This window comes from Heptranchias perlo, chromosome 21, assembly GCF_035084215.1.
Source record: "Heptranchias perlo isolate sHepPer1 chromosome 21, sHepPer1.hap1, whole genome shotgun sequence".
NCBI lineage: Eukaryota > Metazoa > Chordata > Chondrichthyes > Hexanchiformes > Hexanchidae > Heptranchias > Heptranchias perlo.
Genome location: NC_090345.1, coordinates 21,062,416 through 21,087,460, shown reverse-complemented (window position 1 = coordinate 21,087,460; position 25,045 = coordinate 21,062,416). Strand labels below are relative to the sequence as shown.

Here is a 25,045-nt window from a genome sequence, read left to right as displayed (position 1 = left end):
CGGTGACAGTCATGGGGCAATTTAAGAGAGGTGTTCAAAATTATGACAGTTTTGATAGAGCAGATAGGAAGAAATTGTTCCCACTGGCAGGAAGGTCAGTAACCAGAGGAGACAGATTTAAGATAATTGGCACAACTAAGGGGGAGAAGGGGAGTTTTTTTAAAAAATCACAGCGAGCTGTCGTGATCTGGAATGCACTGCCTGAAAGGGTGGTGCTAGTAGATTCAATAGTAACTTTCAAAAGGGAATTGGATAAATACTTCAAAAAGGAAAAATATACAGGGCTATGGAGAAAGAGCAGGGGAGTGGGGCTAATTGACCCCTCCCCACCGCCCAGTAATTTTTTTTTTAAAAAGTTCCCATCAGAATTTGACACTAGACTTGTAATGCAATCAGACCAGCTTCAGAGTGAACATCTTCTAGGAAGAAGCCAAGACTTGCTGCTCACTAGAACTGGAAAAATTTATTCTGCCACAAGACATTTCATCACAGCAAATGGAGAATCTGCAACTTAAAGAAATCTGATTTACAAGCTGTGAGGGAATCTGCTGGTCTGTGAAGCTGATTTATGACAGAGCTAGCTCAATTATACCTGATCCTTTTCTGGCTACACCTTCATGTCAGCTCACAAGCTCCTCTTCCATTACAGGGACTCCACTGAGAAATCACACACTGCACTGGCATTAATTTGAACAGGTCAAAAGATGGAATGACGAGGAATCTCATCAACTCAGCCACATCAGAAATAAATGGAAAACTGAACTTGAATAGATTTTCTGCCCAGACAAAATAGCTCCTTTGCTCGAGATTCTTGCAATGTGTCTTTAAATGACAGAGCAGCAATTGTTTTGGTTATGTACATGAATAGCAGACTTGTAGAAGATAATCATTAGCAAGTACTTCATAACTACATATCAGTGTAAATTAAAAATAGGTAGGAATAAGACGACACCATTTAACACGTTCTTTGGTCCAAGTTCAGCATCCTGCTCAAACCATTTTGATTTCCATCCTTCCTTGTTTTCAACCTGATATCCCTATAGTCCCTCTTGGATCAGGAACTCATTTGTTTTCTTGTTGAACATTTCAACCAGAAGCCTCATAGCCTATTCCATAAGGTTACCCAAGTATGAAGTAGTTACTGCATAAATTACATTTGAGGATTTCCTCCACTCACGATCACATCTCATCTGTTCCTTTCAACAGACTTTCTTGCTATCCACTGACATAAGTTATTTAGGTTTCTTTTTGTTGCAGAGAACACAAATTTAGCACCCCTCATCACATTTACTGATTAAAAGCTCAATATTATTGCTTTACCCTTACTTAAAAAGCTTTCTGATGCCTCAGACATACAAGTACAGTCATTGTAACAGGGCATGAATTACATACTGGTACTTGTTTAGGTCATATTCCAGAAGACCACAGTCAGTGAGCCCAACTCCCAACCGCAGACTTGTAGGTCCATTTTCTCATGGGTCGTTCTGGCGCGAAGGTTAGGGAGCTGAATTTAGTAGTGTGGACACTGGGAACAGGCTCAGAGGCCAGTCTTCTGTGACACGACCTAAGCAAGAAACAGTTTAAAAGCAGCTCAAAACTCTTATTTATCTTGGCAAATGCTGCTAGATAAAGGTGACAAGGGTTTCGGTATTCAGTCATGTAACACATTCAAATCACCATTCTGTTGCACACCTCATTTAATACAGTCCTCAACTAGTTTTAGTACTGCCATGAGTGACAGTCGTTGCATGCAGAAAATGATAGGAACACTTAAAAAAAAAGTATGTGCACAAGGCAAGGCCAAAACCCAAATGAACAGAGTTTGAATAAAACCTCACAGGAAAATAAATTACTACAGATACTAAGTGAAGATGGAGCTAACAACCTGAGCACAAAAGTGAACGAAATAGGATCATAGCGACGATAAACAGTAATTGAGACATAGGGGAGACAGGGTAACAAATTAAAAAAAGAGAAGTGATAGTGTATGAAGGTATCTAAATTAGATGAGTAATACTTCTCAGTAAAAAATGACATTCATCTGCTATATGTCCATAGATCTCTATTATATTTCTCTTGAAGCAGCTAACTTTCACACCCAATATGGAGATCTACAAATGAAACATTCAATATAGTATATCAGCAATTTTATGAATGCCAGGGTTCTTAAGATACTGGTAACTAGCCACCATTTCCTTGCCTATTAATAAGGATATACAAAGCTTTAATTTTACCACAAGTCTATGAGATATATTGAATTCTTTCTGAAAGTCAAAATTATAATATCCACCATCTTGCCCTCATTCATCAATTCTATTACACCTTCAAAGAAATGGAAGAGATTATAAAAAAAAATCCCATACTGGTTTCAATTTATTGCCTTTATACTCACTAGATACTTTTGAATTGCTACCTTCATGATAGATTTTGCAATTTTCCCCACCTTAGATGTCATGATAACCGGGCTCCAATCCACAAATAGCAACCACCCATATATAGTGAGCTTTAGAAAACTGCCATCAGAACTGTACGACTCAGTAACACCCCATGCAGCACATTTACCCATTAAACAACCATAGCAAGCGTCAGTAAGCTTTCATGAGAGAAAATTGAAGGCCTGTGCTGGCAAAGAATTGCATTCCTGACCAATTGAAGAGAAAATGGTCATTCATCACACCACTGCTGCTAGAAGTGCTGTTTCTAGCAAGTTACCGCAAAGGAATATTCACGTGCAACAGGGACTGCAGGCTTAGGATGGTAGAAACACTGAGAAACAGGGACAAGGCAGGGCTAAGACACACTGAATAAAGATTGAAAAAAAGCAAACAGAAAAATAAAACTAGATACCAAATGAATATGACTATCTGAGCATAAATTTTAAAGAAATGAGATCATAGCAATGATAAACAGTGATGCAGAGATGAGACAGTAGAATATAAAAAGGAAATGATAATATGCAGATGTTTAAGAGAGAGGAAACATTTAAATATGTATATTGTATTCAATGAATCAGTAATTGTGGAGGAGGCACCTACTTCGAGATCTCACCTTGTTCCACCTCTCTCACCTCTCCTACCCACCCAAGAACCATGCCAAGTTTCTCACCACGATATCTTCACTGCCTTCCTCCCTCAGCACCGAGCAACTTCTAATCTTCAGTGATTTCAACCTCCATCTCAACTCATTACGGTCCTCTCCAGAGTTCGCTGCTCTATCCCCCCCCTTATTTTCTCCCTCCAAATGAACCCTCCCAGCCATATGCACGGCCACCCCCTCAACCTTGCCATATCATATGGTGTCTCTACTCCCAACGTGTCAATCACAGATCAGGCCATCTCTGATAACTTCCTTGTATCCCTCTCCATTCACATCCCCCTTTACCCTCCCAACCCCACTTCCTTCTGTGTCTGCCCATGAAAAAACTCTCCAAGTCACTTACAACGGCACTTTCAAATTCCCAACTGCCTAGCCTTTGGCCCTCCATTCACCACAACATTTCTACAGCAACCGATCTGCTCAATCACACCCTCACCTCTAATACCCATGTCCCTATTAAAACCATTGCTCTCTCACCCCAGTACGGCCCTCTTCTCCGCTCCCTTAAGTCCAAGGGAGACAGACTTGAATGGCTAAACCAGATGTCCACCATAAACTGTTATCGCTAGATCTGGCTGGACCATACAAAGCACTATTGGGTCCTGCTCTCCTCTTCCAAAACTGCTCACTGTTCCAGGATCACCTTGGAATGCAAAAAGAACTCCCCTGGCTTCTCTTCACTACAAACCAACTTCTTAAACCCCTCTCCCCTGCCCCCACCTCCCAACAATTGCGAGAAGCTCTTGGACTTATTTGTCACTAAGATTGAGTTCTTCCGTTCAGTTGCCTTTGCCACTTCCCTCCCTTCCTCAACCCACCAAGGTGAGGTCAAGGGGGTCCATATCGTAGTTCTGGAAGGAAAGAGAAGGGGTGAGGGCAGAAGTGCGGGAAATAGGACGGACACAGTCGAGGGCCCCGTCAACTACAGTGGAGGGGAATCCTCGGTTGAGGAAAAAGGAAGACATATCAGAAGCACTGGTGTGGAAGGTGGCATCGTCAGAACAGATGCGACGGAGATGAAGAAACTGGGAGATGGGAATAGAGTCCTTACAGGAAGCAGGGTGGGAGGAAGTGTAATCAAGGTAGCTGTGGGAGTCGGTTGACTTACAATAGATATTAGTTGACAGCCTAGCCCCAGAAATGGAGATAGAGAAGTCGAGAAAGGCAACCACGATAAGGGTCCTCCTTGTCCTCACCTTCCATCCCATCAGCCTCCACATTCAATGTATCATCCTCCGCCACCTCCAGCACGATTTCACCACCAAACACATCTTCCCCTTCCCTTTCAGCATTCCAAAGGGACTGCTCCCTTTGCAACACCCTGGTCCACTCTTCCATCACCCGCTCTCCTCCCCACGGCACCTTCCCTTGCAAGTGCAGGAGATGCAAAACCTGCCCCTTCACCTCCTCCCGTCCCACCATCCAGGGCCCCAAATACTCCTTCCAGGTGAAACAATGGTTTACTTGTACTACTTTCAATTTAGCATACTGTATTTGCTGTTCACAATGCTGTCTCCTCTACACTGGGGAGACCAAACGCAGACTGAGTGATCACTTTGCTAACACCTCTGCTCTGTCCACAAGCGTGACCCTGACCTGCTGGTCGCTTGCCATTTTAATTCCCTGTCCCAATCCGACTTCAGCCTCTTACGCTGTTCCAACGAAGCTCAACTTAAGCTCGAGGAACAGCACCTTATCTTTCGTTTAGGCACTATACAACCTTCCGGACTCATTGATTTCAGTAACTTCAGGTCATAACCACTGCTTCCATTTTTTTCGGACAACAAGTGCCAGTAATGGTTCTGCTGTTGCCATTCACAGCTACTCTAGATCAATCTTGTGTTTCTGAAACTTGTCCTATTGCCACCTCCCTTGCCTTGTACCATCATCCCTTTTGTCATTTCATCACTCTTTCCCTCTACCCTATCATGGACCTTCCCTTTTGTTCTTTCCTCACCTCCCCTCCCACTGCTTTCCCCCCCCCCCCACTTTCCCTGGCTCTGTACTTGCTTAAAAACTTTAACTCTAAGATCTTCCAGTTCTGACAAAAGGTCTTCAACCTGAAACATTAACTCTTTCTTTCGCCACAGATGCTGCCCGACTTGCCGAGTATTTCCAGCATTTTCTGTTTCTATTTCAGATTTCCAGAATCCGCAGCATTTTGTTTTTAAACAATCTGATAGTTGTTCAGCCTTTTTTTGGGTAAACTTCCAATAGCACAGACCTATACCCATCATTTCCTAATATGCTAACCACCTCCCCATGACATTCAACGGCGTTACCATCATCGAATCCCCCACCATCAACATCCTGGGGGTCACCATTGACCAGAAACTTAAGTGGACCAGCCATATAAATACTGTGGCTACAAAAGCAGGTCAGAGGCTGGGTATTCTGTGGCGAGTGACTCACCTCCAGACTCCCCAAAGCCTTTCCACCATCAACAAGGCACAAGTCAGGAGTGTGATGGAATACTCTCCACTTGCCTGGATGAGTGCAGCTCCAACAACACTCAAGAAGCTCGACACCATCCAGGACAAAGCAGCCCGCTTGATTGGTATCCCATTCACCACCCTAAACATTCACTCCTTTCACCACCGCAAAGTGGCTCCAGTGTGCGCCATCCACAGGATGCACTGTAGCAACTCAAGGCTTCTTCGACAGCATCTCCCAAACCCGTGGAAGGACAAGGGCAGCAGGCACATGGGAACACCACCTGCACGTTCCCCTCCAAGTCACACACCATCCCGACTTGGAAATATATCGCCGTTCCTTCATTGTCGCTGGGTCAAAATCCTGGAACTCCCTACCCAACAGCACTTTGGGAGAACCTTCACCACACTGACTGCAGCGGTTCAAGGTGGCGGCTCACCACCACCTTCTCAAGGGCAATTAGGGATGGGCAATAAATGCTGGCCTTGCCAGCGACGCCCACATCCCATGAACAATAAAAAAACGGCAATGGTAATACTTCAAGTTTCATTTGGGCTAGGTTTAAATGCCTGGTCAAAAGTATCCCTGGGAGTTTACCCTTTATAATCTTAATTTAACCTTGTATCAAACTAAAACAATATCCCTTATAGACCATACACGTAAAATACTATGTCATATTTTGACAGTGTAACCTAAATTCAATCAAGTGGATCTTATGCAAGTACTGTGTCCAGCACCAATGATCAATGCCAGAAAACTTTACTCCCTCGAGTCTTCATTGAACCCAATGTATAACAGTTCTATTGAATTTCCTTTATAATTCCTGAATTGCTTGAATTGGCATTTCAATTCTGTACCCTCCATAAAATTTCAAGCAGCCACCAGAGACTGGTTATGGTCACAGTCCACACACCTTTTTGGAAGTGTAAAACATTGCAAGAGTCTTGCATCGGAGCTTTAGGATAAGAACCCCTCTCTCGCACCCCATCCAATAAAAGTCAAAGTTCAGATGGTCAATGAGCTGTACCACAGAATGTTAGGACACAGGGTTGGGTTTACCATTCACTATAAGTATAGGATCAATATGTTCTCTGTTGTACTTTCAAGAAGTGTCAAGCAAAGGCCATGTACTTTTTGCATTTGGCTGGGGGGTGGGGGCAAACAAAGGGGACAGATTACCAGAGGCCACTCCCATCCTCAGTTACACCAGTTACAAAATGATACTGGTCACAGACCTGAATGATATTTTGAGGGTATAATAATGATTATCAAGGGACCTGAAAACCAAAGTTTAAAATGTCTTCAATTGTTCAAAAGTAAAGCAACTGAATTATTGGGGAGGATAACGCTGCTGTGAAGCACCTTGGAATGTTTTACTACGTTAAAGGCGCTATATAAATGCAAGTTGTTGTTGAGAACAGAAGTGCTCTCTTCCCAACTGCAGGTTATATTTTGGCAATACAGGAAAAGGCATCCGGCCTAGTAAGAGAAATCTCCAGACAAATATGAAGAAAAGGCACATGGTGAAATTAAAGTCTGATGCCTATTACACAGCAAGCGCAGTTTGCTTTCAGTTGCCTGCTGTTGGCATAGACATCAGGAAATTTAGGTCAACAAGTACATTTAAAAATTCAGACTTGATAAAGATTATTCAATGGTATAGTAACCTTTTGCCAAAGAAAACAGATACTGAAAAAAAGTTTGTCATCAAAGGAAGTAATATGAACACAAAATGAGCTTTTGGTTTCGAGTATACAATCTCCTCGCCAGTGGAGTTACCCATGGAGCACAGATTCTCATTTGCAGCTTTCAAATTCTGCACCTTTTCTGCAATCTAATACACATTAACTAGTCCATCTTTGCAGCTTTTCAACAGCCTAGTGGGTAAATGAACTGCCTGGTGTATTACTGAGCTACACAGACCAAGATCATCCAGATTTGATTCCTGCCCTATGCAGTTAGATGATCTTAACCAGGTGGTATTACAATGAGTACAGGATCTACACACCCAGCTGAAACAAAATACATAATTAAATGGAAAAAAACATAAGGATTCTACTACTTTCAATAGAGGGCGTGACAAAAATGAAGCACATTGGCTTTTGTTCCATTATTTATTGGATTCTTTATTGTTGGCTACAATGTAAACACAGCATTAAGCTTAGTATTTCTTAGCTGTTTCTGGAAGTGGGATAGAATATCCATTACAGTCTGGCTGATCTTCACACCACAGGACAAGGCAGTACTACAGCATGTAATTCAATACAGTTTCTTTGTCGTTATTATACATGGATGGGAACCATAGTAGTTGACATAAATTAATCCACATTCAAGTCTATTCAATTGGGTCAACTTGACATTTTAGTCAGATAGAGACAAAAAGTACTAATTTTATATTTACCCAGATATTCAGGCAGATGAAGCCACACTGTGTGCAACATACAGTCTGCCTACAGAAACGGTCACTAACATTTAACCCAAATAATACATCTAGTGCAAAAATCCAAAACTGAGACAAAGGAAAGAAGCCATGGTCACAATACAATTTATCAGGTTTGTAAACAAAGGAGAATGGAAGGAACTCAATTAGCAAGACATGATTCCTTCACATTATTAAACCATGATGTGGAGATGCCGGTGATGGACTGGGGTTGACAATTGTAAACAATTTTACAACACCAAGTTATAGTCCAGCAATTTTATTTTAAATTCACAAGCTTTCGGAGGCTACCTCCTTCCTCAGGTAATCGTTCACCTGAGGAAGGAGGTAGCCTCCGAAAGCTTGTGAATTTAAAATAAAATTGCTGGACTATAACTTGGTGTTGTAAAATTGTTTACAATTATTAAACCAGGTTGCTGTTAAACATGCTTCCCCCAATGGCTCAGTTAATAGTTGAACCACAGAGCAGGCAGGCTCCAAGTTCAATTTGTCCTCTGTGCTGATTTAGCTGATCTCAGCCAGGTTGGCAGTCTGGGCAATTACATTTGGTCTCAGACATTGAAATAGGGGGTTCTCGCTCTCAATCATTGTCCAGTGACTCTTACTGGGTAGTAACCAAATAAAGGAATCTTACAACACCAGGTTATAGTCTAACAGTTTTATTTGAAAATCACAAGCTTGGAGGCTTTCTCCTTCGTCAGGTTGTGATTTTCGGAGGCTTTCTCCTCCGAAAGCTTGTGATTTTCAAATAAAACTGTTGGACTATAACCTGGTGTTGTAAGATTCCTTACATTTGTCCACCCCAGTCCATCACCACATCATGGATAGTAATCAGGCATGCCAAGTAGATATTTGACAGAAGATTGAAGGAAAACCTTCAGAAAATTGCACTCAATCTCTCAGTAATGTAACATAATAATGTAAAAGAATAAAAGCTAGCCAGCTTACACTAAAAAAGTGCCCAGCGCACAAAAGGGTCAAAAAGAATGGAATGTAAAAAAAAACTGACAGTTCTGCTGATAAGAGATCTCTACTGATCAGGGAACAAATGTCACCAAGACAGTCAGTGAGTCTGTACTAAGCAATTGTCAGCAATGTACATCCTCTACAAAGTAATTGTCAAATCAAAAAAGTCTTGTCAGTGCCTAGCAATTGACTCTTGTGTAGATGCAAATAATGTAACTCAAGAACACAAATTTGCCCAGGAAAAAGTATAAGGTAAGAAGTTGACCTTGTCTTATCAAACAAAGGAAATAAAGATAATCCTGTTAACTGTTAAATTACTTTAGGGGCCTTTGACTTCCTTACTTGATAAGCAACAAACAAAGACAAATCAGTCCAGGAAAGATCAATCAAGTACAGGGAAGTCATACCTCACTCTATACAAGGAGACAATAATCTGCGTAAGATCAGTGAATGGGAGGAAATTCACACCTAATTGAGGCAAAGACACAGCAATCTTTGTAAGATACAAGCTGTTTGAAGCCAAATTGAGCAAAGACACTCAGTCTGTGCATATTAGATGAGTTTCAGCTGATGTAAGATTAGGCGTATCCAACAAAAATATAAGGAAGCAGTATAAATGGAAAAGCACAAAAGATCTAAACACAGAGAATAAGTCCTCTCTCTCTCTCTCTCTCTCTCTCTCTTTTTTTTGGGCAAATTTGCCTGAGGAAGGAGAAAATCTCCGAAAGCTTGTGAATTTAAAAAAAAATTGCTGGACTATAACTTGGTGTTGTAAAATTGTTTACAATTGTCAACCCCAGTCCATCACCAGCATCTCCACATCTTTTTTTTGGGGGTTTGTATATTCGGTGGCCTTTTTAGGTGACACCTTTCTGTCTGCTCACTGTGATTGCCTTGGCAACGGGCAGTAATCACCAGGCATTGTTCTGTGATTTTAAAGTGCGAAGGATTCGAAAATCTCATTTCCACACCGTTCACCTGAGGAAGGAGGAAGCCTCCGAAAGCTTGTGGAATTTAAAATAAATTTGTTGGACTATAACTTGGTGTTGTAAAATTGTTTACAACAGAGAATAAGGTCTACTGTGCTGTGCTGCTATCCAGAGGACTTGGAACTGGGCAATACCAACCTTATATTCTGTTGTTGCTTAAATACTGTGTGTATTGATGATTCTGCTGATGTTATAATTAAACCTTGTTATACCCAATTGGGATTGCAATACTCAATTGGGACTGCAAAGGCTGAGTGCCCACAAAGCTAAAATGTGAGATTATAAAAAATATATATAAATAATAAAAGCACTACTGGCCTATTTTGCCAGTTATCTCAAGAATGCAGTGCGTAGGCAGCAGAGTACTATTCCACTTCAGAGAATCGGGTCCCTAAGCTTACATCAGCCAAGCTGTGTCAAAATCTCAACTGGTTTTCCCCATCAAAACAATGCACTCACCACAAAGAGGAGAAAAAGGAAGCAGAATGTCAAAAATAAAAACAGAACACACTAGGCATGCACCCTCAGTTCTGCCAACATCTGAAAAAGGAGAAAGGTGAGCATTTCAGGCAGAGGACCTTCATCAGAACTGTTCCTGCGAAGGGTCTCCATCCAAAACATGAACCTATCTTTTCAGGTGCCAGCAGGCCTGTGTATTTCCAGCACTTCATTTTTACATCAGATTTTTAGCCTTTGCAGTCTTTATCTTTACAATCTGTTCAATTCTGCCAGCGGCAGTCAAGGAAAAATCCCCCTCTCCTTCTCCCAAAAAGAAACACACTCATTTTAAATTCTAGTACAAGCTTAATTAAAATCCTAATGGTCTTCAATATCCTAATCCCTCTCCACTCAACAATATTGCTATGTCACACCTTAGTAAACATTCAGTCAGTCCACACATCAGAATTAGCACTGCCATTCTCTCAGTGGAACTGTCTGGATGCCCATTTGCAGATGGGTTGAACAGGGAAATTCCACAGGAAATCGAGGTATTTTCAGTACATAAGCAAAGACAAACCAATACTACACAAATCAAAGTAACCATGGAGAAGATCTGCTCTAAATCTACTATAAACTCAACAACTAGTTCTTAAAAAGTATGTAATCTATAGCATTCCTACAGTTTGTGTCAAATGCATGAAGACTTCACTGCATTTCAAAATCTGTAATATTCGTCTTGGAGCACACAAGTCAGTCAATCAGAAAATCCCACAATGCCTAGAGTTAATTGTTTGGAATTTGGGTCCTTATTCATGGGATGAAAAAAAATGTTCGCTTTACAACTGTTGTAAAACTCAGTAAAATATTAGCAAGAGGCAATGGCTTCGCACCCAAACGACATGGATTTAACTCCAATCCACCTGGCAGGATAAGAGGAGAGGGGACCAAACATTTGCTTGTCCAAGTGGACACAAATTGAAAACCCATAATTGGGCACTGGCCAAAAATCCCATTCAAATCGCTGGCAAGTGCAACTCGGAACAGAACACAGACAACTTACCACTATCCCCTTCCCCGTTATTTTTTTAAATTGGATAGCAAGTAGGATCAATGCCTCAGTGAAGGTTACAGCAACATTCCGAGGAACATATAGCTATAGCTCTGAGCTCTACACTCAGCTACAATAAATAGACCCAGGGGGTCCAATTACTGAAGAAGTTTTTGCAAACGTTTCAGAACTGCTTTAAATGATTGAGCATATGGTTTCCATAGAGTCAGCAGCTCCATGTTAAAATTCCACCAAAAAGGGAGCCAGAGATAAAGGCAGGGGCTTTAGTTTAAAGATGGTGCTACAATATCTATTTAACATAAGAAATAGGAACAAGATTAGGCCTTACAGTCCCTCGAGCCTGCTACACCATTCAATAAGATCATGGCTGACCTACCTCAACTCCACTTTCCCGCCCTATCCCCATATCACTTGATTCCCTTAACTTCATTTAGTTCATAAGGACACCTCAGTTGGTGCAATTACAATAGTCACCATATTATTTTCCATACAGCACTCAAGATAATCAGCTGTAAGTACAAATCTGTGCAAGTTTTTGATTTTTTGTTTCCATTGACTGAGTGGTTTAAGTTAGTTAGTGAGAAAGTTTGCTTTCTCACTAAAATCCTGATTCAATGGACGTTCACAAAAAATAATTTACTATGGAATAGGATTGAGAGACACTACTGTACGGAAATTAAGGAGGTCTTGGGACAGGTCAAGAGTCTTCACCTGGTCTACTCCCCATTTTTAGGTCAAGACTTCGCTCAACAAGAGTAATGTTAGTGCTGAAGAAATGGAATACCCTCCAACCTTCATCAATAGAGAACACTCAGGTCATATACAATGTGCAATTCCTCCTATTCTGCAACAAAACATTAACTTCAAGGTCAGAAGAACCCCCCCCCACCACATTCCATCAGTGACATTTCCAACACCAGACAACTTTTTGGCTTCTATCATCGAGTATCAATTTAATACCAAAAGTCAGGAAGTTTTGTGCTGGGTACATGTACTGGCTCTGTGGAGACACTAAAGTCACCTGGACATAATCTGCTTTCAGCTCTGCTTCTCCCACCAACAGATGTCACAGTCTTAGCTCAGATCCTCCCTGTTCAAAATGTCTCAAAAAATCAGGAACTAGTGAAGCATGATTCAAATCCAAATCCATTACCTGCTCTATGGTGCTGGGTATTACCATATTAGCATTGATATTACTATGCCTTGGAAATGATTTTAACAAAGTTTGTGTTTCATATTGAAATTATTTTTTTTTTAAAGTGCAACGTATCCAAACACAAATAATGCTGAAGCTGCAGACTTAAAAACATGAATAATGGCACCATGGTTTAGAACTGGCTCATTATATTACTACAGTCTACTCTAATTATAATTGATTTGATTGTGTTTAAACAACATCCCCATTGCATGGGCTATGTTCCTGTTGTGGACAGGCAAAACCGGACCTGGACATATGACCTACACATCACAATTTTGGTTAGAACACACCTTCAGGACTGAATGTCATTTTCACTTGTTGGGTGCAATTCAAACTGAAGGTAGTACCGTATAATTTCAACATAACAAACCCTACTTATAATAAACCCCTTGTTTTAATGATCCCAGCGGCAAGACACTTTTTTTCAATACTGCAATGAACACTTCAAGATCAACCCAGAATAACCCAAACAACTACAGAATTCAATCCAAGGTTAAATCAAAAGATAACCTATTGTAGTGCGAATCCCACATGACATCTGCATTCGTTCCCCAATAAGATGCCCTGCCAGCTGCAGACAAACTGCAACGAGCATCAGGCGATGTGTTATGCGTAAAGGCCGAAAAATTCTTATAGGCATCAAAAACTTCAAATGTTTAAATGGATGAATGGATTGCTTTAGGCAGCGGCGTGATTTCAAATTTAAGACAGTCCTGGCGAAAAGGGTGACACGGAGTTGGCTCACGTATGGCTGACTCATGTTTTTCCATCTCTGAGAACTAAAGTCAGAGTCAGAGACATTCATAACATCGACGAAACTGAACTTTAAAAAAAAAATCAGCTCTTTCCCAATAAAACTCTGGTCAATGCTAATAATGCCTGTGTTGGCACAAAAAGCCAATAGCAAATTACTCTTCGACAAGGAGGAAACATTGATAGAACTGTTTGTCTGCCCCCTTTTTTCATTGGTAAAGCGGTGAATCCCAGATGTTTTAAAAATACAGACCGGTTAAGAAGATAGAAATAAAAAGTGCATAGAAAAGCATGAATAACGTGAAGAATCTAAGTCAGATAATTGCTTTGTTTTGAAAAAACCTGGGTACGGTAGCATAGTGGTTATGCTAGCATAGTGGTTATGCTACCGTAATCCAGAGGCATGGACTAATAATCCAGAGTCATGAGTTCAAATCCTGCCACGGCAGCTGGGGAATTTAAATTCAATTAAATCAAATCTGGAATTAAAATACGAGTATCAGTAACGGTGGCCATGAAACTACCGGATTGTCATAAAAACCCATCTGGTTCACTAATGTCCTTTTAGGGAGGGAAACCTGCCGTCCTTAGCAGGTCTGGCCTATATGTGACTCCAGACCCACAGCAATGTGGTTGATTCTTAATTGCCCTCTGAAATGGCCTAGCAAGCCACACAGTTGTAAAATCTCACTAAAAAAGTCACCAGAATAAAAAAACCGGACGGACCACCCGGCATCAAACAACTAGGCACCGGACACGACATAGGCAAACCAAGCCCAGTCAACCCTGCAAAGTTCTCCTCACAAACATCTGGGGACTTGTACCAAAATTGGGAGAGCTGTCCCACAGACTAGTCAAGCAACAGCCTGACGTAGCCATACTCAGAATCATACCTTTCAGCCAACATCCCAGACTCTTCCATCACCATCCCTGGGTATGTCCCGTCCCACCAGCAGGACAGACCCACTCGAAGTGGCGGTAGAGTGGTATACTCTCAGGAGGGAGTGGCCCTGGGAGTCCTCAACATCGACTCTGGACCCCATGAAATCTCATGACATCAGGTCAAACATGGGCAAGGAAACCTCCTGCTGATTAACACCTACCACCCTCCCTCTGCTGATGAATCAGTCCTCCTCCATGTTGAACACCACTTGGAGGAAGCACTGAGGGTAGCAAGGGCACAGAATGTACTCTGGGTGGGGGACTTCAACGTCCATCACCAAGAGTGGCTCGGTAGCACCACGACTGACCAAGCTGGCCGAGTCCTGAAGGACACAGCTGCCAGACTGGGCCTGTGGCAGGTGATGAGCCAACAAACGAGGGAAAAACTTACTTGACCTCGTCCTCACCAATCTACCTGTCGCAAATGCATCTGTCCATGACAGTATTGGTAGGAGTGACCACTGCACAGTCCTCGTGGAGACGAAGTCCCGTCTTCGCACTGAGGACACCAATGTGTTGTGTGGCACTACCACCGTGCTAAATGGGATAGATTCAGAACCAATCTAGCAGCTCAAAACTGGGCATCCATGAGGTGCTGTGGGCCATCAGCAGCCGCAGAATTGTATTCCAGCACAATCTGTAACCTCATGGCCCGGCATATTCCTCACTCTACCATTACCAACAAGCCAGGGGATCAACCCTGGTTCAATGAGGCGTGTAGAAGAGCATGCCAGGAGCAGCACCAGGCGTATCTAAAAATGAGGTGCCAACCGGGTGAAGCTACAACTCCGGACTACATGCATGCTAAACAGCGGAAGCAACATGCTATAGACAGAGCTAAGCGATTCCACAACCAACGCATCAGATCAAAGCTTTACAGTCCTGCCACATCCAGTCGTGAATGATGGTGGAGAATTAAACAACTAACAGGAGGAGGCTCTGCAAACATCCCCATCCTCAATGAGGGCAGAGTCCAGCACGTGAGTGCAAAAGACAAGGCTGAAGCGTTTTCAACCATCTTCAGCCAGAAGTGCCGAGTGGATGATCCATCTCGGCCTCCTCCCGATATCCCCACCATCACAGAAGCCAGTCTTCAACCAATTCGATTCATTCCATGTGATATCAACAGCTGAGTGCACTGGATACAGCAAAGGCTATGGGCCCCGATAACATCCCAGCTGTAGTGCTGAAGACTTGTGCTCCAGAACTAGCCGCGCCTCTAGCCAGTACAGTACAGCTACAACACTGGCATCTACCCGACAATGTGGAAAATTGCCCAGGTATGTCCTGTCCAAAAAAACAGGTCAAATCCAATTCGGTCAATTACCGCCCCATCAGTCTACTCTCAATCATCAGCAGTGATGAAGGTGTCATCGACAGTGCTATCAAGCGGCACTTACTCACCAATAACCCGCTCACCGATGCTTAGTTTGGGTTCCACCAGGACAATTCAGCTCCAGACCTAATTACAGCCTTGGTTCAAACGTGGACAAAAGAGCTGAATTCCAGAGGTGAGGTGAGAGTGACTGCCCTTGACATCAAGGCAGCATTTGATCAAGTGTGGCACCAAGGAGCCCTCATAAAATTGAAGTCAATAGGAATCAGGGGGAAAACGCTCCAGTGGCTGGAGGCATTCCTAGCACAAAGGAAGATGGTAGTGGTTGTTGGAGGCCAATCAGCTCAGCCCCAGGACATTGCTGCAGGAGTTTCTCAGGGCAGTGTCCTAGGCCCAACCATCATCAGCTGCTTCATCAATGACCTTCCCTCCATCATAAGGTCAGAAATGGGGATGTTCGCTGATGATTGCACAGTGTTCAGTTCCATTCGCAAATAATGAAGCAGTCCGAGCCCGCATGCAGCAAGACCTGGACAACATCAAGGCTTGGGCTCATAAGTGGCAAGTAATATTCGCGCCAGGCAATGACCATCTCCAACAAGAGAGTGTCTAACCACCTCCCCTTGACATTCAATGGCATTACCATCGCCGAATCCCCTACCATCAACATCCTGAGGTGGTCACCATTGACCAGAAACTGAACTGAACCAGCCATATAAATACTGTGGCTACAAGAGCAGGTCAAAGGCTGGGTATTCTATGGCGAGTGACTCACCTCCCGACTCCCCAAAGCCCTTCCACCATCTACGAGGCACAAGTCAGGAGGGTGATGGAACACTCTCCTCTTGCCTGGACGAGTGCAGCTCCAACAACAAAAGAAGCTCGACACCATCCAGGACAAAGCAGCCCGCTTGATTGGCACCCCTTCCACCACCCTAAACATTCACTCCCTTCACCACTGGCGCACTATGGCTGCAGTGTGTACCATCCACAGGATGCACTGCAGCAACTCGCCAAGGCTTCTTAGACATCACCTCCCAAACTCACGACCACTACCACCTAGAAGGACAAGAGCAGCAGGCACATGGGAACAACACCACCTGCACATTCCCCTTCAAGTCACACACCATCCCGACTTGGAAATATAATCGCCGTTCCTTCATCGTCAGAGTTAAAATCCTGGAACTCCCTTCCTGTGGGAGAACCTTCACCACACTGACTGCAGCGGTTCAAGGTGGCGGCTCACCACCACCTCAAGGGCAATTAGGGATGGCCAATAAATGCCGGCCTTGCCAGCGACGCCCACATCCCATGAACGAATAAAAAAAAATGTTCAATCCAAATTGGTCGTTTCTTCATTTTTCTGAAGAAAAAAGGGTAAAAAAAGGCAAACCCTACTATAGTGAGCACCCCGTTAATGTTTTTTCTGCAAGTCCCAAGGGGGTTTGTTATAGTGAAGTTCAACTGTATTTTCAAAATGTGCTTTGAAGTAGTAACTAGTGGGTACAATACTATTTGTTCACCAAGTGTTTCAGTCTTATGTTTCCATTGATTGGCTGAATGAATCATGGTCATTTTATAAATTTACTATTTTTACAGAAATAACGATCCAAGCATAATCCAGAGCCAAACAATTTTTTTGACAAACTAGTTGCATATTTATCCAGATTCAATTTTTCATGAAGCTTCACTTTAATGAATGCTGAGTGTCTAACTTTCTACAGGCTGCTTTTCCTTTTAAGTTTGCAATTCTCTCCATACTTACACAACACAACAATTAACCAAAGCAGGAGTTCTTCAAATCACTGTCACAGTCAATCATTCTGAGCATGCAAAGCGGTCCCAGACGGCAGTACCCATCGTATTCGCTTTGCGGGGCTGTTTGCATTATTCAACTCTCTCAATGGAAAAAATACTATGATGATTTTCCTTCACCTAACTGTTCCTAATAAAATCAGATACTCCAGCAAGATAGGATTCTAGATTTTTCAATAAAACATATTACATGGCACAAACAATTCTACCGCCAGCCACAATTACAATGGAGGTTGCTCCGAAAGCCCAGCAAAATTCACACAAGAGCTGTGTAATGACAGCAATCATCCCAACACTTGAGATAGTTGTTGAACCTAAAATAGGAAGGTGCAATACATTTCTACCTACTTCATTTCTGATTATAAGAACTGCCAGATGGCAGCGTATGCTTCCGGATTACAGGGTTTGAGAGCCTTCCCTACAATATTGCTTCAATATGAACCAATTTAAAGACTCAAAATGTAGATTGACTAGCAGATCTTTTATATGTTTAATTCCAACATTCAATCATCCATTACCTACTTCCTCTCTCCCTTTCTCATCTGGACACAGCGCATCAAATTTGTCACCCGTCCATTGCATGTGGCAGAATGACCCATGACCTGGTTTCTCATTCAAAATTGATCAAGTGGTTTGGGTATTACATCTAGGATGCCTCTTTACAGCTTTCTAGATTAAGCAGGTGTTCACATCAAACTTTTTTTTGGAATGAGGGTGGAGAGAGAAAAGAGAAAGAGGAGAAAAGTGGTATGGTGGCCTCCTTCTCAAACCTGCTCATCGGATATCAAACAGAACTCAGAACAGTTGACCAGGAAGCAAATTTGTTCATTTTTTCAACATCATTCATGCCAGAACAAATAGATATTCCGTTATGGTGCAAAATCCACATAAATGGAAATCCAACATATGACCAAAACAGTACAACGAGGTTACAACGTAGGATCCCAGGATTTGTTGAATCTCTTCTGACGGTTATTGGTGTTATGCCAGCTCCATCATAGTAATAACTTGACAATCATGAAATGATTTGATGTGAGGAGAGGAGAAAGAGGATAAAAAATAGCCGCTTAAGAAACCAGGTCATCACAACAAAACCCATACTAACATCAGTTCAGAACTGGGGTATTGTAGAATACTGATGTTGCTGTACACAAGGTTACAAAAGCATCATGTAACAGGTATAAAAGACACCATGTTTACTAACTTCCTGTAATTTCAACCGCCATCTACCACCACCACACTGCTCCTCCTTGTATGTGAATTAATTACAAGCAGGAAATCTGCAGTTGTAATTGTAAAATAATGCAAAGCAAAGACAAAAATATCAATATAAATTTTCAAAAGGCTGAGGGTATTTAATTAGCAATTATTCTGCACAGCAACTACGGGCACATTGCAAATCAAGCTCTTGTATTAGAATTGGAATGCCACCATAATGTCAGATTGTCACATTGAAATGGTCTGAGGAGCAGGTGTAATAATACATTGGAAACAATTACATTGTGAGGTGGCTTTTCATGAACACACAAACACAGCACGTATCGGTAAGTGGTTTGGTGACATGTCTGTGCACACCAATTTAAGTCTGAAAATGTGAAGTATGTGCTTGCATTGAAGTATCATCTTGAAGGAAACATGTGCTATCATAGTCTTCCAAAAATAAAAAACCACCAAGCTATTCAAATGTTACCTTAAGTTTTTTTCTAAAAAATATGGTCATTTTATATTAAGGCTTGATCACATCGCAGGCCAAAAATAAACTGCACATTTTTCACTTGCAAGGCTGGCTTGTCTGCGTCCATGTGTTTCTGGATGCACAGAACTGTAAACAGAGAAATTAAACTGAATGTACTCAAAGGTACCCAAGACAAAAATAGTAATTCTATGTACTTAATTTTAAAATTATTAAGTTGAATCCATATTAAAAATGGAAGCCAGGCAGTGGCATCTCTGGCAGTCATGAAATTTTCCTTGTCCTGTGTTGACTTATTAAATGTGGATGTCTGACCAAGATGTATTTTTGTTTCACATCTACATCTGGCTACTCAAAACATGGCTCACGATTCATTTCCATGACATCCACTGCAGTGCTACTTTATGTTAATTCTTCTTTCTGATAACAGCCTAAAAAAATGTAATTTCCAATTGTCACTGGTTGTTAAAACCAGGCTAGTTAAAAAGGGAGTAAAGAGACATGGTAAGGAGACATGATTTTAGCCATTAACGCACTTTTAACGTGATGTTTCTCTACAAGTTCTAAGCAGACCATCTTCAAAAGAGACTGCATCTATATCAAAGGAGTCCAATGTCTAAATATCAATGCACAGTCATTCTTCAGTTTTCTATTCTGTCTGCTTCTAAACATAAAGGGGATGAATAGGGTGCTCACAAACTTCAAATCATGTCACGTGACTGTCTAAGAGCCCAAGAGAAATTGAGAATTATGGAATACTTCTTTTTAAAAAAAAGTCAGCCTAGTTTGTATATGTCCTGCAATTATTATTCTATAGTAGTTTGCTTATCTTTTGGCTTCTGTACTTTAAAAAAAAATGTAAATAATTCTGGATAGTAGTTTTAGCCTGTACATAGAGGTCTTAAGAGTTATATTTTATGTTGTTCAAGGTGACAGGAAAAGGTAGTGGGCATTTTGTGTTCTCCAATGAGTAACGGACTGCAATTCAAGATTAACTAACCATGGCAGAGAATAAAGATGCAAGTTTCAGTACATAGGAGATTCAGTCTGCTTATAAAGTTTCCATATGATCAAAGTTGTTGGAGCAGTGGGAGCCCAGACTTGAACATGCCCTCAAAATCTGGGAAGCAAAAAGCTACATCAATCGACTTAAACTGATTTTACCATGGACAAGTTTGGTATTTTTCTATTGAACACAGAATATTGTTTAGTTTCACAGCTGCATGCATCTCTCTTTACTTTCCCAAAGTGACCGTTCTTTGCAATGTGAGCCTACACTAAGTGTTAACATGTTATTTGGTAGTGGGGGTAAAAGTGAGGCACATCAAGTCTTTTCTTGCCAAATCAAAGAAAAAAAATAGCTTAACTTCAGAATCATAAGCAGCACTGAAACCTAAACATTTGAGCATGCAAATAATTAGTGTATGATTAACAAAATGAACAGGAGTTACAAGGGCAAGTTCAGTTCTTTCAAATTAATTCAGCATTAACTGGATTGCTGATTATCAATTTACAGTTGAGATCAGCAAGATTAATTTAGGATAAGACTACTTAGACAGCTGACAAGTTAACAGCATTAAATAGTCAATCTATTAAATGGATTAAGGTCTACGTGCTTGTAGCTAGCAATGTTTCCAGATCTTGTACGAACTCTCCCTTAGGAGTTGGCATGGTTCAACTGGCTGTCTCACCTATCTTTGGGACAATGGCAATAGTCTTCTGGGATGTTGGGGTAATGAACCTGTCTGTAGAGATGTTGCACATTCCTCTTAGATCCTCTGCTCCTGCGTAAATCCACTTTATGTGCTGCCTTAAATCTCACCTCCCTTGATCTCAGGAAAACATGTACATCTAAGTGACATATCTACCTGTATCTGGCCAGTATAGCCATACAATCTTACTTCTGTGTGCCAGAGATACTCTTCCCAGATACACCCCTCTACCACATACTAGACACAGATACTAAAAGAACGAGAACTAAAGAAAAACTAAGAAAACCAAGAACTGAACATATTCAGTGTCAAAACACCATCTAATGTATCCTTAATTTACAAAGAAACAGTCAATTCAATTGACCAATCTGAGTGACATGATCAAAGAGTTCACATCTTTTTGGTATCAATTATGTGAAACAATCATGTTGGTACGCCATCTCTTCTATACTTTTTCCAATAATGAATGGCATAATTATATCTCTTACTGAGCTATCTCTGGGCTGGAGGCCTTGATAGCCTATGTTTCTGTAAAGAATACCTTGTTTCACATGAGTATTCAAGGTTTTAATTGGCATTAGCCTTAGTTGCCCATTGTTCGGTCTGACAATTTACTCCCTTTTGAAGGCACATTAAGGCAATACTCAGGGCATTTTGCCTACAATATATATCCCAACACCAACCCCCTTGGAGAGCCCCACTGTTTATATCCCTCCAGTCTGAAAACATCCATTAAACGCTACGCTGTTTTTTTGTCCTTTAAACAACTTCCTATCTATACTGCTACACTGCCTTCAATATCACGTGTTTGAATTTTATCAAGCCTGTATCACTATCAAACACCTTTTCAAAATCAACTTACACAACTTCCATGGCATTTCCTTCATCAATAGTTTTTTTTCCTCAACGTGCTATATTAAATTTGTCAGACATGACTCGCCTCTCACAAATCCATATTGGCTGCTCTTAATTAACTCACACCTTCCTAGGTAAGTATTAATTTAATCCAGTATTATGGCCTCGAGAAGCTTACCCACTAGCAATATTAACTTGCAGTGATTAGATCAGTCAACCTAACAGCATGATCAATAGTTGATTACAAGGTAGTAGTTGCTTCAATAGCTGTTGGTTGTAGAATTGCTAAAACTACAATTCTACCAATAACTTGCCAGCCAGAGATATACACTGACTTACAGCTCAAGGTGTTAGAACACTGCTCCATAAATTGGATTAATCTTTATTGGATAGTTTTCATGTAACATTATTGCTTATGTTATGTGTAAATACTTACATCCTTAATCTGTCTGAACATTGACCTGTGGGCAGAATACTTGATTCTACAGTACTTATAGTAATTAATAAACATTATAAACAATTATACAAAATTGCAACAATTACTATTTAATAACCAGAGTTCAATCATTCTCCAATGTTTATCCTCCTTGTTCTTTTCATCCTAATCTTTCTTACTTTTAGCAGAGGTCCTGTCAGCTTTAAACACTCACTTTATTTTGATGCAGACATGTTACTGCAGTCCTGGTAGGGGGGTCCAATCCATTAATCACCAGCAAACAAGAAAATCTTTCAGACACACTTGTCAAATGATCAAATTATATGCAGGTCATTTTCAAAAAGGTCTGGATGGAACTTAATTTAAAGCAAAAAATAAGGCACAGCCTTATTGTAGTTGGGGCTTATTTAAAATGGCAACTAGTTTTAGAAATTAAAGTGCTTTAATATAAAGTTGAGAGATCACAATTAAATATTTTGTTTCAAATGACCCATTTCAAGTAAAGAGGGATGAACAACAAAATGGCTTTGGAACTTCGACTAAACTAGATGGGGACTGCTGTGCATATTGATTACAGCTTCTTCCTAAAGCTCTCTCAAGAGGGTGATGTCTGGACCTAGCTGTTCCCTTATATCAGCTTATTTTATGTTGTAGTAGAACTGATGCAAACCCACCAGGTGCATTACTTTTGAACATGTAACAGTCGTACAGTGCGCTTGTTAACACCGCTGCTCTTCAGTACCCTGGTGCATTTCCCAGGCAGCACGTGATCACATCAGTCATTCCAGGTGATCTGAAGAGATACAGGGTCAGGTTGCAAAAGCAATACTTATATTAAAAAGTTCACAGAGATTAAGTTAAAATGAATGCCAGGCATGCCAACCCTTTAACTATAAACATTGCTTGCTGGCAAAATGGTTACTGATGCTGCACTTAGAGATCATGAGCTGCAGTTTCAGTTCCAGTCAGGCACTACCTGGTTTAGAGTGCCTGACTGGAACTCCGATTCTCCAGTCCAGGAGTGTGCCTTGCAGGCATCGTTACACATATGAGCAGATCTCCCCTCTCAATTATTAAAATGTGATGGTTTTGAGTTCATAGGCAGAAGCATTCATTTAAATTAACTCCAGGTAGTTTTAAAAAAAGAGTATTCAGGATGTCCAGGAGTGTCATCCCTTTCAGGTGTCAGACCCAAGGGTTGAGAGGCTATCTCCTTGGAAAAGTCTCATTAACTTCCCTCTGGAATCGGGTGGGGGCCCAACTCTGGATTTACATTGCAACTTTAGAGTATGTGCAAAGCATAAATTATATGTAATTAAACAATGAACCCAAAAAATGGGAACTGGGCTTTAATTCATTATTTCATCAGGTTTAAGGAACCAAAAAGAATATCCTTGTTTCTGAATGGAGTCCTACAACCCAATGTGTGGCAAGAGGAAGTCGTTCAAGTGGTTAAGCTAAAATCCAAAGAATTCCCCACAGTCAGACATTATACAAATCCCCTGCTGCCATATAGGTATGAGGAAGGAGGAAATATGCTATTTAAAAGGAATGCAAACTTAAAGAATTATTTGGTGTCCCAAACTTCCCCAGTTCTGCTTCAGTATATATCAACAATTAACAGAATAAGACAAAAAACAAAATAGTTGCCAACAGGAGCATTATAACTGATGGGACCATCAGGATTATCTAAAAAGAGAAATTATGGCAATTAATCTGCTAATTTAACTTTCAACAAATCATTCAGGTTCAGATTATTGGGGGTATCCTGCCCTCTCTGTGCATGAAAGTTGCCATGTTGACTGAGTTGCTGAACTTGACTGGATAGAAGGCAAATCAATACACAAAGTTATGTGTCTATATCGGAGTTCCAAGCTACCTGAGGAATTTCCCCCATACCAGGTACCCGCAACTTATATTTGTCCATTACTGCCCTTCCTGCACAACAACTTGCATTTATATAGCGCCTTTAATGTGAAGTGTCTTGGGACGATTTACTACAAGAGAATTATCAAAAAACATGAAACAAAAGTCTCAGATCAGATCTGGTGCAAATGATGTGTCCTATAAAGAGGAATCTAGATATCCTCAGGCGGCAACTTGTCTAGAGAAGAGTCTGTTCCATATACTTGCTTGATTTACAGTGCACAGATTAGCTGAGACTTCAAAGTGCAGCCCTCAAAAGAGCAAGAGTTCTTTTGTAATTAAAAACTAAAAGGCTAAGAATGCATTTTTTTTGTGGGTGAGGGAAAGAGAGCTGAGGATAAATCTGCCTTCTCGACTTAAAGTACTGCACCCTAAAAAGGTACTAACTCCTTTAATGGGTTCAGATTTTGGAAAGAAAAATCTGGCTCTTCAGAAAATCAACGACTATATGACTGGCAGGTTAAACAGTGATTGCAGGACATAGGAACACAGACCATCCAGCAAAAGACAATGTCAAGACTGATACCAGAAAGTACTTTACACAAAGAACGATAAATAATAAGCTGGGTAGGGTAGCGGAGACAAAAAAACACATTGGAGTAACTGATGATGCACTTAGATGCTGTATTTTGAGGTCGGGGAGAACCACAGGTTTCAACAGAAGAAAAAAAAAACAGGTTGGGCCAAATGGCCTCCCTCATTTTTGTGATGAGCTTGTAGTCATGTCAAGATCGCACCAGCAAAATAAATTACAGTGGAGCCATCCTGTCAAACAGAAATAACAGAAGCCAGTTTACTTCTCCTGAACAACAAAAAAAAACAGGATTTAAATTTCAGCTGCCGAATGGACTTTGCCCCTTTCCCTTTCCTAATTTCTCCCCTCAAAAAGGTATGGCTGCATCCCAGGGATGTTGGTTGCCTTCTAGTGCCTTCTCCAAGTGGCCA

At 41.2% G+C, this 25,045-nt stretch overlaps 1 protein-coding gene across 1 annotated transcript in view; it reads right to left on the bottom strand.

Annotated features, from left to right (window-relative positions):
• Positions 1 to 25,045, bottom strand: part of inpp5f (inositol polyphosphate-5-phosphatase F) — a 192,797-nt gene that overhangs the window by 96,232 nt on the left and 71,520 nt on the right. The gene's annotated exons all lie outside the window — the stretch shown is intronic.